We start from the raw sequence: 12,197 nt of genomic DNA, 5'->3' as shown, positions 1-12,197 counted from the left end.
ATTTTAAAAAACAGTAAGAAAGGATTCAGAGGCTATGTATATTCTGCAATCTCATTTTTAATTGCTTTTTACCACTGTGAAGGTGTTTTTCTTTCTTTTTTAAAGATTTCTAGAAGCAAATACCTTCTGAAGAGAGTTTTTACAGAAGTGGGGATGTTGATGTGGGTAGCTGGAGTGAAAATCCAACTGATGGATGTGCATGCAGTGGTCTCCCTGTGTTCCCAGATCTGGTCTCTATGAATCGAACTGAGGGATGGGACTGGATTGCAGAGTTGGAGCCTGGAAGTGGATCAGGAAGTAGAAGACTGGAGAAAACAGAGTGAAGAAGTATTTGTGAGACTGGGCCAGTCATGGCTTACCAAGACAAAGTTTCATCAGAGCCTAGAGAAGTCCAGTTCTCAGCTATGCAAGCTTGCTTCTGCAGTACAGTAGTAATGTGTTGTTTTCTGTGATTATCACCTGAGTGGCTACCTGGTTGGCCTCTGGATGATTTGATCCTTGGACAAGGACTCCCTTGGAGTCTTGATGCCCCTTGTGCTGGATGATATTCAGAGCTGAACCAGATCTTGTTGTACTTTAGATTATAGGTTTATTTGGATAGAGATAAGACAACATCTAGGACTATTGGTTGTACTTATTCTGAGTTGTGGTGGAAAGAAAGGAGGAAATTGGGGATGGAAACTACCGACATTTTCTTAATCTGAATACCCCTGGAGGATTGTGAATGCTCATTGGTTGATTCTTGCCAAAGCGGATAGAGAGGAGGACCAATTTGCCTCACTGGAATGTCCAAGGAAAGGGCTGGTGGCAACTTGGAAGACTTGGTATTGAAGGCCTGAAGGAGCAGTAGGCTACACCGTGGACTTTGGTGACATGGAGGGCTTCATATGTTTTACAACTCTATCAGAGCTGCACAACATTATGGCCTGTGGGCCGAATGCAGCCTGTCAAGCAGCCTCATGTAGCCTGCTGGCATTTTTTGAAAAATAACCAATCCACTGCTGCCAAACGTCACCACCAGGAAGGATCCATTAACAATGCCTAGGTTTTCATAGCCAACTCTGCCATGAAAGATACTCACAGACACTGCCAGCTCCATCACCGCTACCAGCTATTCCTTTGTGGCCCATAATTATTTTTAAGATATCAGTCTGGCCCTTTCCCCTCTATGAGTTATGCAAGCCTGAACTATATGGTTGCTTTGAGGGAGTAAATAAGTTAATAGGGTTAGTTGCAGTGTTTGACTGGGATAATTCTGGGTATAAGACAAGGTGATTAGAGATTGGCATCATCAGCAGTAAAAAAAACAGGTGGGGGGCAACCCACAGTATTAGCCTAAGTGCGAGAGCACTCCTATCCCTGAGGTTGCCTATTGTGTTATGGTTACGGAAATGGAAGGAGGAGGTTATAGCATTAGGGGTTCAGAACCATCATAAAGTGTTCACCAAATAGTTGGCACAAGTATGACTGGTCTGAGGTGGGAGGACTTAGCCTCCATGGATATGTTGAATGTTGAATTATGTGAGCAAAGAAGTTGCCAGATATATCCCAGTTGTGCCAGGTTGAAGACGACATGGGAGGTGTCAGGTTTGCCATTATTGGATATGTAAGATCGACAATCTAGCACTGATCTTCACTTCCAATCCAGTTGCTTGTTACCTGGGTCCCCATGATTGGATCACTGGTGATCTTGGCTTCAAGCTGTGTTGATAAAACTATGTCTGTGTAAAATATGACCTTGTTAATTCACAGCGTGACAGTGGATGAACCTTCAGACCTGATGTGTATTAACAAGATCTTGCTGGGTGAGGGCAGTATTGCTGTCTTGGAGATTTGCTCTTCTTGGATTCAGGTCCTTCAGCATTCTCAATACCATGACCAGGGGTGTGTGGCAGTGATCTTGAGGGAAACCTTCCTTCTAACCAGGATCTTTGTTTCTGAGGTTGTAGTGGATGGATACATATATGTTAAATATGTATATGTTAAATTAAGCAGCAGAGACAAGTTAGGAATTTTGCTGCTGCCCAGTGGAATCCTTGCCTATATACCTGCTCAACCTCATATCTGGGCTAATGTCAAGGGTCCTCTCACTTTTGATGCTAGGTTGTGCCAATGTCCATGCCCTGGAGGTTTTGAAGGGTGCAGAAATTCATGGTATTAATTATGACTATGGGCTTGTCCTAAATAATCTCTGGCTCAACACCTATAAGCAGCCACGTGAATGACCATGTGTTTGTCTCAGAGAGGTTATGTAATAATCTGAAGGGAACTTCTCTTAGCCCTTTGGTGAGACCACTTCCTGATCCCGAAGAGATTAACTGTCATCTGTGACTCTGGTATGAACAAGACTGTTAAAATGGTCTACCCCAAGAATCTCATGGATCTGGATGGATTCCAGGGAACACTTCGTGAATTTTCCAGACATCTTGCAGGCAGTTCTGTGTACCTGGGAAATTATGTGGGTGCTTGATGTAATTACTTCCAAGTGACTGATACCAGATAACTCCTTTGTTTACAAAGGAGCTCTGGAAATGAAGCAATGCCTGGAGCACCCATGCAGAAAGACTAGAATTGAACCTGACTGAGCACAGATAGCAGCTTGAGTTAGGACCTTTACCATAGCAAAAAGGGAGTTGAAGCATAGTTACTTCTCTCTTATTGCATTGGCAAGCTGTAGGCTGACAGCTTTATTCAAATAAACAACTCCCTGCTTGGGAAGGAGCAGCAAGCAGATTTCCACCTGGCCACTGTGATCAGTTTATATAGCACTTCGCTGATAAAACTGCTCACATCTGCCAATCTCTTGACTCTTCATCATTAGAGTTCAAAGTGGTGACAGAAGCAGTGTCTTGCCATGTTAACTGAGATTCATGCTGGCCTGCAGACTGAGGAAGTTGATAGCTGTCTGGCATGACCTACTGAAGAAAGAGGTCTGTGACAAAGAAGTTCTCCTGGATTTGTTGCTACTGCTTCCGGGATAAGTGGAGGCCATGGCTGGAAGTGGGGGTGGGGAGGGAGGGGGAAGAAGCCTTTGCCCACCTCTGCCTGGAGCACCAGTTACAGTCCTATCTGAAGTGGATCTTGCAGTGTTAACTTGTGCCTTCATGAGTTTGGACTACTGCAATCTACTCTATACAGGGATGTCTTTGAGACTACTTTGAAACTTCAGGTGTCCAGAATGCATAAATTATTGCCTTGCACTTGTCCCCATGAGCATATTATACCAGTGCTTTGGCTCTTGAACTGGCTCCCTATTGGTTTTAAAGTACTGGTTTTGACTTATAAAATCCTACACGGCTTGGCTCGGAGATACTTTCAGGATTGCATTCTCCAGTTAGCGTCAGCCTGCCCAACTCTGGGAAACAACTGTTGTTGAACCCCCAATTTTGCAAAGCGAACGGGACTGAAGTTTTCAGGCATTGTTATACTATGGGACAGCATCCCTCTGGAAAGCAGACTCGTCCCCACTTTGTTGGCCTTCTGAAAATTATTAAAACTTTGTGGAGCTGATGGAGAATGAGGTGTCATTAGCCAATGCTATTTTGTCACTGTAATATTTTCAAAGTTTTCAATTTTTTATTGCTTACTAAGGATGTATTTATATCTATGTTGCCATGGTATGAACTTATTAACCGCTAAGAATCTGGTTATGGCAAATGCAAACAGTATATATAAAATTGTTTTTAAAAATAATTTTACTTGAACAACATAAGGACTATGACACAGAAATAACTTATGTCATTCACAAACTACCAGCTGGATTTTATCCATAAAATATGTACAACTGACTATGAAAACATTTAACTCCAATACATCCACATTATATTTTGTATCATATCAATATGATATGATATAGTTTATTTGTTTTGAGTTTAAAAAAAATCATTGAAGATCCTCAAATATAGTTTTTTATTTGTAATTGTTTTATGTATTTATTCTTTTTAATTGTTGTACATTGCCCAGAGTTACTTTGTGTGAGATGAGTGGCTATATAAATATGATGAATAAATAAAAATATTAGGTCAGAATAATATAAAATCATTGTTCAGAGACATTATCTTGCATTCTTTTACCCCACGAATGCCTATCTAATGAATGCCTATTTATTTATATGTAAACATGTACTACATGTGAGAATTCATATCCAGAAACACACATTCATTAAATCTTTATCATCAATGTCCATGGCATTTACAATTTCATCAAGAATTCTGCTTCTGGTGCTATTACTGCATTCCACTTTCTACTTGCCACCACAGAGAAAAGTAAAAAGGCAATTAACAACAGCTTAAAACAATTCTGCATTATGAATTAGTTCTCCGAAGGACAGCAATATTCAGAACACTCAATTCATATTTACAATCCACATGTTATCAAATGTCAGCATTAAGTCTGAACTACTTTATTTATACTTAAGCTGATTTCAAAGCTTAATATCAGAGACACACTCAAAAGCACATAAATTATCATTGATTACAAAATAATTCCCTATTCTTCTCTCCTCAATGCTAACACTCCTTTGGAAGTGTCCATTATTTGACCATTTACATTTTTTGCTTTGATACCAATGATTCTGTGAGACAGAGTATGCACATTCATTAAGATCAACAGGACTTAAAATCACTTACTGTAGTTTTAATACATTCCATTGTATGTCAGTGAAAGTGACATACCGCAAGATTTTCTGTAGGATTTGGCAATACTATCTACCATTTTTCAATTCTGGGTTTTGTGTGTCTGTTTTAGATGTATGTTTAAATATTGTTAATGCTTAACAGGAAGAGACCAACTTGAATGAACAATACAAGCAGTGTAGTATTACATTTTGCAGATACAGAAAACTCAGACAGAGCCACAATTATTAATGTTCCCAATAGAGTATACTCTCTGTATCAGCCAAATATTTAGATTTTTATTTCTTTTTCTCCTTGGCTTTTTACTATATTTTAGAAAGGAAATGCAACTGGAGCAAACCAGCAAGGATTTAATTCAGCTAACAATCTGCAAATGTTGAAGTTTTTTTTTTTAATTCTTGCAATTTAATATTTTCTCATTAAATCCTTGAAGGTAGATTAGGAAGATCCTCTATGCAAGAAAACTTAGTCCATGTGAATCTTTGGTCCCTGTCCTCCTATACAGTACTGTAACTTAGAAACTCTAGTGGAATCCCTGCTCAAGACATTCCTTTAACGTATCTTAGTGTTATGTTCAAGATCTTTTATTAGGTAAAGATCTTAAAAATAACACACACTGTGGCTAAATTTGCATTATTAGCATGCAAAATTTATAAGCGATTAGTTAAGCTGTAGACTAGTTACGGGTAAGTAAGTTTTACCAGAGCACCATAATTAATCTCACATTTTTCTAAGGATTATTATCATAATTATTACATTACTATTTCATATCTTGTTTTGGTCTCACAATAAATATAATTGTTAATTAGATTAAAGATCATATACATACATTAGTATGATTGTTTATTAACTCCAGTTATTTAGCTTTATAGTTACTATTATTATATTTTATCATAAACTTTATTTTAGTATGGGATAAAATGTAGGCCTTTATTACTATGAATCACACAGTGAATATAACCAATGTAATGCCTTTATAACTCTTAATGTATAAACACACCTAAATGTTGAATTAACTGTTATATCATATTACATAAAGTCTTAATTTTATTTATACTCAACTCTGTAGTTTTTATATAGATTTTACTGCTAGAGATATTTATCTTACAGTTTTGCATTAGAGACCATTGGCGTTGGGCGTCTATAACAAATCTGAATAAATAAGTAATGTTATGCTAGCCAATAACTATAATAAAGAGTGTGAGGTACATTTACTTATGTGTTAGCACTTTTAACACTATCCTCTTTCTATAAAGTACTTCCTTTCAAAAACTAGAATTTAATAATTATATTAAGTCTTCCAGAATTATATCTTTCAGTGGATCTTTCATAGATAGCTTTTTCATGTCTGTGGTAGACTGAATTAAATCAAGGCAATATAAATCAAAGATTTAAATTACTAGGAAAAACATATTTTAAAAAAAGTTCACTACAGATAGTCCTTGTTCATTAACCACAATTGGGATCAGCAACTCAGTCGTTAAGTGAAGTGGTCACTATGTGAAACTGCAACAGTGCTTATGATCTTACTTTAGCTTTCCTTTGCTTTACAGTCGTAAATGCAAGGATTGGTCATAAAATTATTTTTTCATCACTGTCGTAACTGCAAATGGTTGCTAAATAAGTCAGTTGCTAAATGAGGACTACCTGTACAGGTAGTACCCAGCTTAAGAATGCCTGGGTTACAGACAACCCATAGTTAAGACTGGAGCCTATTATAGCAAAATTCGAGTTAATTCACAATGGTTTGAGTTAAATATACAATGGTTCAAGTTCATTACACAATTCTACTTATACAGTATTATACTATAATGCTGTTCCAGCTTACATAGAAATTTGACTTAAGGACAGACTTTGGGAACAGAACCTGTTCTTAAACTGGGGACTACCTGTATATTTAAACAATCAGGCACTGGTCATGGACAGTGTAGCCATCATTAGTGGCCTCTGGCAGTCCAAGCTCCCTGACTAGAGATGTGCCTAAAATACAAGGAAAAGCACATATAAACAAACAGAATGTGTGAGATTGTACAACATAATTACTGACAATGGACCACATCAGATATTAGCTTCTAATTGCATGGTTTTGTGGTGCTTGGATCAACATGAGATAGATTAAAATCTGATCTTAACTTGGCAGCTCTTGATCAGAACTTTCACCACAAATGAAAACATGCAGCAAAAACAAAAACAACAACAAAAAACCCAAAACAACCCCCCCCCCAGATGCTACCAAATGAAACAAATATGTGTATCAAGGAAAAGACCGGTTCAAAATCTGAGAACTTCTCAGTTACTCTTACGGGACCCAATTTACCTGTGGGAGAACTTTATAAACATTCAAATATCATTCAGTGTAAAAACTATGGTAAGACACTCTGAATAATAGGATTCATTAGTTTCCAAAGCTGCGATTTGCAAATCTGTAGCTATAGGACCTATATGATCTCTAAGAAACACTTTAAAAAGATTTAAAAAAAATTAATGTATTTTGCAATGCACTGTTTTATTTAAAATACCCACAAGTTATCATGTACAGATTTTTAGAGTAATTTCCAAACACAAATGTTCAACACCGTTTTATCTGGGAATCAAATCTATAAGCAGGTCTTGGGGTCAGGGAGGCAAAGAAAACCTTGTCACCAGAATCTGACAACACTGCCAGAATCAAATCACTGGGAGGGAAGTGGACTCTGAGAAGGAGATGAACAGGAAAAAAAAGTGTAGTTTTTTTAATGAGATATTCAGAAAAATTAGTATAAAAATTGTGCAGCTTTTGAAGTGAATGAAGTACTGGAACAATCATTATTTAAGCAGGAATTTTAATTCTTGAGATAATGTTTGTTCTCCCCAACAATGACAGTTGTACTTTGTCTCATCTTAACGTATCTTTTTTAACTTCATTCCATGTCTTAACATAATTGTTTTGAAGTAACATAAAGTTCATATTTGTCATCGTGATACCCAAATATTTTACCTTCTTCTTAATCTTAAAACCCATTTTATTCATCAATTCTGTTTGTATCTTGTTTTTCATTTTTTTTTTGTTAACATCTTTGTCTTTTGGGTATTAATCTTAAAACCTGCTAGTGTACCAAATTATTTTAATTTACCCATTAATATTTCGATTTCCTTTAAAGGATCTTCCAATACATAACACCAATATCTGGCAAGGCTGCAGGTAAGAAATCTGGGCCACTTCCACCCACTGATTCATCAAAATTGGGTCCACAAGATTTTTAAACACTACCTAAGTTATAAAGATTTCCTTGGGAAAAAAAAATCCTTCACACATATCTGTTGGCAATTTTGATTGAAATTATTTTCACAGGAGGGCCCAGGAAATAATTACTTCTATCACACTACAGCCATTTTCTTAAAAAAAAAAAAAAAAAGCCCCTCCCACCTCCCAAAAGGGGGAAAAGCAGCTATCTGTGTTTTTGTTGTGCTAGTCAATAGGAATCTTGCCACATGTATCATAAATCAAGCAAGCAGCCCCTGCTTAAACCTAAGCCAAGGTGTTTTTTTTCTTTCCCCTCCCGAAAAGACTAATTAAGCCTCAGTCCAAATCCTTTGGTCAGTTGCCCCTATTTTTCACTAAAATTGAAATAGGAGAGTTCTTTCAAATGAAATAAGATATGGATGTTGAAGGAAAGCTGGAAAATAACAAGCACCACCTCATCTAGGTATTTGCACTTTTATGGCTAGGAATACTGATTGTTTCTCAGCTTGCAGTTTCTCAAAACTGAAAATATGGCTTCATTCTTTTTATAGCCCCCTCAGATTTGATCACCATGTATCAAAGCAAAATGTACTGCACCCTTTTTCAGACATTGTAAATGCTGACATACAGTATATTTACAGTATATGCAAAAATGCCTATGTGATGTTAAATTCTCTGTGATCAGAATCCCACACCTCTGTGGATAATTTAATTTTACATACAACTGTATATGGAAAGTCTTTCTCACTACAGATATTTATGTTGAATGCAGAGACGTTAAAAAGCCTAGCAAGTTGGTCTATACATCGTTAGGGTACTGACTAACTAGCACTACCCTACTTCCTGGCCACATATCGAGCATTACTTGCAAAGAGGGCTTTTGAAATCTTGTTTTATAGGATTCAATTTATTTCAGTCATTTCTTTATGTGTACTCATAGTCCTATGAAACAGTTGGGCCATCTTTTAAATTTTGGGGATCATACCATTAATGTTAGATTAGCCAAAGAACCACAAATCTATATCTGTCTTTTTGTTCTACAAATAAGACAGACACTTCACACCTAATTACTTATCAACCCAAGCACTTTCATCAGTCAGATTCTTCTTATCCATCTTACAAACTCCATTCCTAGTAAACACAGAGATGATGGAGCCAGATTAACAGAAATTAATTGGGAAAGGGTCTACTTTACACTTGACTATAGTGGTACCCTTATAATTACTATGCATGCTAATCTTTGTTTAAAGGTTTTTCACAAAGTTAGGAGTTATATCAGAAAATGAATACAGAAAGAGCGCATAATGGAAGTAATAAATCATTATGATACTCTAAGCATACAGTCAGTAATGGCCGGTACACACCGGGGCTGGAAGACAGTCAACTGGTAAAGATTGGCAGAGCGGATAGAGCCAACTACATCTGCTATCTAAGAAGATGGTGTGACCCTTACAGCCAGCCAACTTGACTTTTCACTTAACCACATCATTCCTTGTATAAGGAATTAGAATTTAGAACTTTCATAAATGAAAACGTCCTCATCACTTTCCCCCCTTATATTCTGTTTTTTAGATTTTGAGTCGAAGAGCAGACACTGCTTCTCTACGGACCATTCATTTGACTGGAGATCAAGGTAAAAATGCTAATAAATGGCTTGGAAAGGTGTTAGGAACCACTAGCAAGACAAAGGATTGATGGGGACAGCATCACATAAAATGTTTTAAAATCTAAAGCAGTTATCATTGCAAAGAAACTGCAAATTTATCCACATATTAAAAAGCAATCCACTGGACCTATATGTTTGAGCCACAATCAGAGTAACATAACCTCTATTTCAAAGAAGTGAATTACAGCAAGCAATATAAAGATTCTGAGCATACACAATTAAAATAAAATTAAAAACTAACAGAAAAGAAACACTTTGGCTCTTTATTAGTTATGATAACTACTATTCCAAATACACAATCCACAGAATCCCCATTTATTCTCTCATATGTCTTTTATTTTCTCATGCATTCCCCATACAGCCTTCCCCCCATCCCAAATTACTCTTTCTCTCACAAACACAAAGTCAATGAGATATTATCCTCACCTTCTGCCCCAGTGACCCCATTAGTAATGGGAAAGAAGCTATTGAGATTAACTGCAGGTTACGGTAATACTGGGCATTAAAATGATTCTTATTTAAACAACATATACAGTCGTGTGAAAAAGAAAGTACACCCTCTTTGAGTTCTATGGTTTTATGTATCAGGACATAAGCTTCTCCATTTTGGCTTTCATTTTGTAAAAAAAATGATGACATGGTGTAATATGTCATGTGTAGCTGTTCATCTGAGGTTGTATTTACCTACTTTTGAGAACGGCTAAGGACCAGATGATTTTTATTATGTCCTGATACGTAAAACCATAGAACTCAAAGAAGGTGTATTTTCTTTTTCACACGACTGTACATTCTTAATTCAAGATGGTAATACTAAATTAAAAATCTGCTGCTGTTGCACTTTCAAACTCTTACACATGCCAACCAATCCAATTTGGCAGAAGGCGACTACAACTGAAGAGAAATGATAGATGACATGCAATATCATTTTTTAAAAAAATAACTGCCCCATGTTCAGGTCCAACCCCTGATACAATTGTCACGGCTATTAGGCAGTTCAAGCTCTCCTAAAATTGCACAAGTCACAAAACAGAAATCTGAAGTTAATATGGAAAAATGTTTCAATTATACAAATTGTGAGCTTTCTGGATAGTCTATTGAAGTTTTTATTTTCTGTTAATTTGACTTTATTTCTCGTTATATTCTTCATGACAACCTGGGCTAAACTGATAAATGATAATATATATTACCTCCTCCTTGGTGTATGAATCCAATTTAAAGGATCCTGAGTAGATGGCTATCCAGCCTCCACTTGAACATATCCAGTGAAATGGAGTTCACCATATCCCTCAGTAACTGGTTCCATTGTCAAATTGATCTCAACTGGAATCTGCCTTCCTGTAACTTGACCACTGTTCTCTGTCCTGTACTTTGGGAAAACAGAGAACAGGTTATGGCCTTTTTTGTACCCTTCAGCTACTTGAAGAGTGCTTTCATACCCCACTAACTTTGTTATCTTTTCACAAGACAAAAAAAAACACAGCCAGTTTCATCAATCTCTCTTTCTAGTATCTAATTTAGTCCTCAGAATGAAGTTCAACTTGCTTATATTCCATATGCTGAGGCCACAGTAAAGACTATGAACTTTGAGTTAAACCATTCACTGAAAAATCAGGAAGGACGTTAACGGATTCCAGTATCATCACTCTTTTTTACTTCCACAGCGCATGCATGACCTTGCCAGAAGTTTTTTCCCCCTTATCTCCCAACAACATTCAGTTTTAAAACTTTCTAATCAGGTTTGCCATGCTTCTACCAAACACATTCTTCTCACTCCTTATGAAGTGCAACTCATATTATGCCTGCAATCCAAAAGTCAGATAATGCAGTCCATAATTCACAAAAATGGAAGTAAAGAAGACCCTAATTCTGCCAATGCCAGAAAAGACACACAATTTCCTTGTTTGCACCTTTGACATTTCAACAGAAAAAAATGTTTTGATTATATTGGATGAATCTTCACTGTAAGGTATCAGCTGATCCTTCAGCAATAAGGAATTCTGCTCTCTTAAAGAGAAATACATTGCTGAAGAAAACAGGTTTAAGGTGGCGGTTCAATCTAAGCATCAACTGTCAAATTACACACATATTTCACAGAAGGCAAACTCAATACAATCAAGATACCTTGACAACCATTCAGCTCAAGATTGGCTCAAGACCACCCAGCTACCATTTTTGTCTTCCATCAAGTATCAGTAGACAAACTATACGTATATTCCCTTTCTCATTCAATACTGTTTCCAAGAATCACCCACCACAAATATTATTTTTTGGGATCATCTTCCATGTTTTTGTTTTTTTTGGTCTGTCTGTCTTTCTCAGGATTGCTTCTCCTCCCCAAAAGACTACAGCTTTTCTCACATAATTCACTCCAAATAACACCATCCCTTTACACAAGCTTGTATTCTATTTCCATATCATGCATACATACAACCTTCTCTATTCATCCTCCCTCTAGACTATTCCAGAAACACTCCTAGTCTTCCCTACAGTGCTTCATGCAATCCAGCTTTTTACATGTCTGCCATTCCTTGGCACCATTTCTAACTCTCTCCTGCTTCCATAAGTGCTCCTCTGCTCCCCAGAGCTCAGCAGTCTTTCCCCTTGCTGCAATCTACCCAAGACTGCATCATCCCATGGCTGCTTTTGGTTAAAAAATAGGGCTACTGCATACTAT

At 36.9% G+C, this 12,197-nt stretch overlaps 1 protein-coding gene across 6 annotated transcripts in view; it reads right to left on the bottom strand.

The window, feature by feature from the left end:
• VWC2 (von Willebrand factor C domain containing 2) overlaps positions 1–12,197 on the bottom strand; it is a 45,506-nt gene that overhangs the window by 28,711 nt on the left and 4,598 nt on the right. The window contains exon 3 of one of the 6 annotated variants that reach the window (XR_015797757.1): positions 10,711–10,889. The exons of the other annotated variants lie outside the window; for them this stretch is intronic. The gene's annotated coding sequence lies outside the window, so the exon portion shown is untranslated. The remainder of the gene's footprint in view (positions 1–10,710; positions 10,890–12,197) is intronic. 6 annotated transcript variants of the gene reach the window in all.

This window comes from Python bivittatus, unplaced genomic scaffold (assembly GCF_059951505.1).
Source record: "Python bivittatus isolate LINGU-HERP-01145 unplaced genomic scaffold, Pbiv_v1 ctg000610_np1212, whole genome shotgun sequence".
NCBI classification, from domain to species: Eukaryota; Metazoa; Chordata; class Lepidosauria; order Squamata; family Pythonidae; genus Python; species Python bivittatus.
This window is presented reverse-complemented; position numbering and strand designations above follow the sequence as displayed.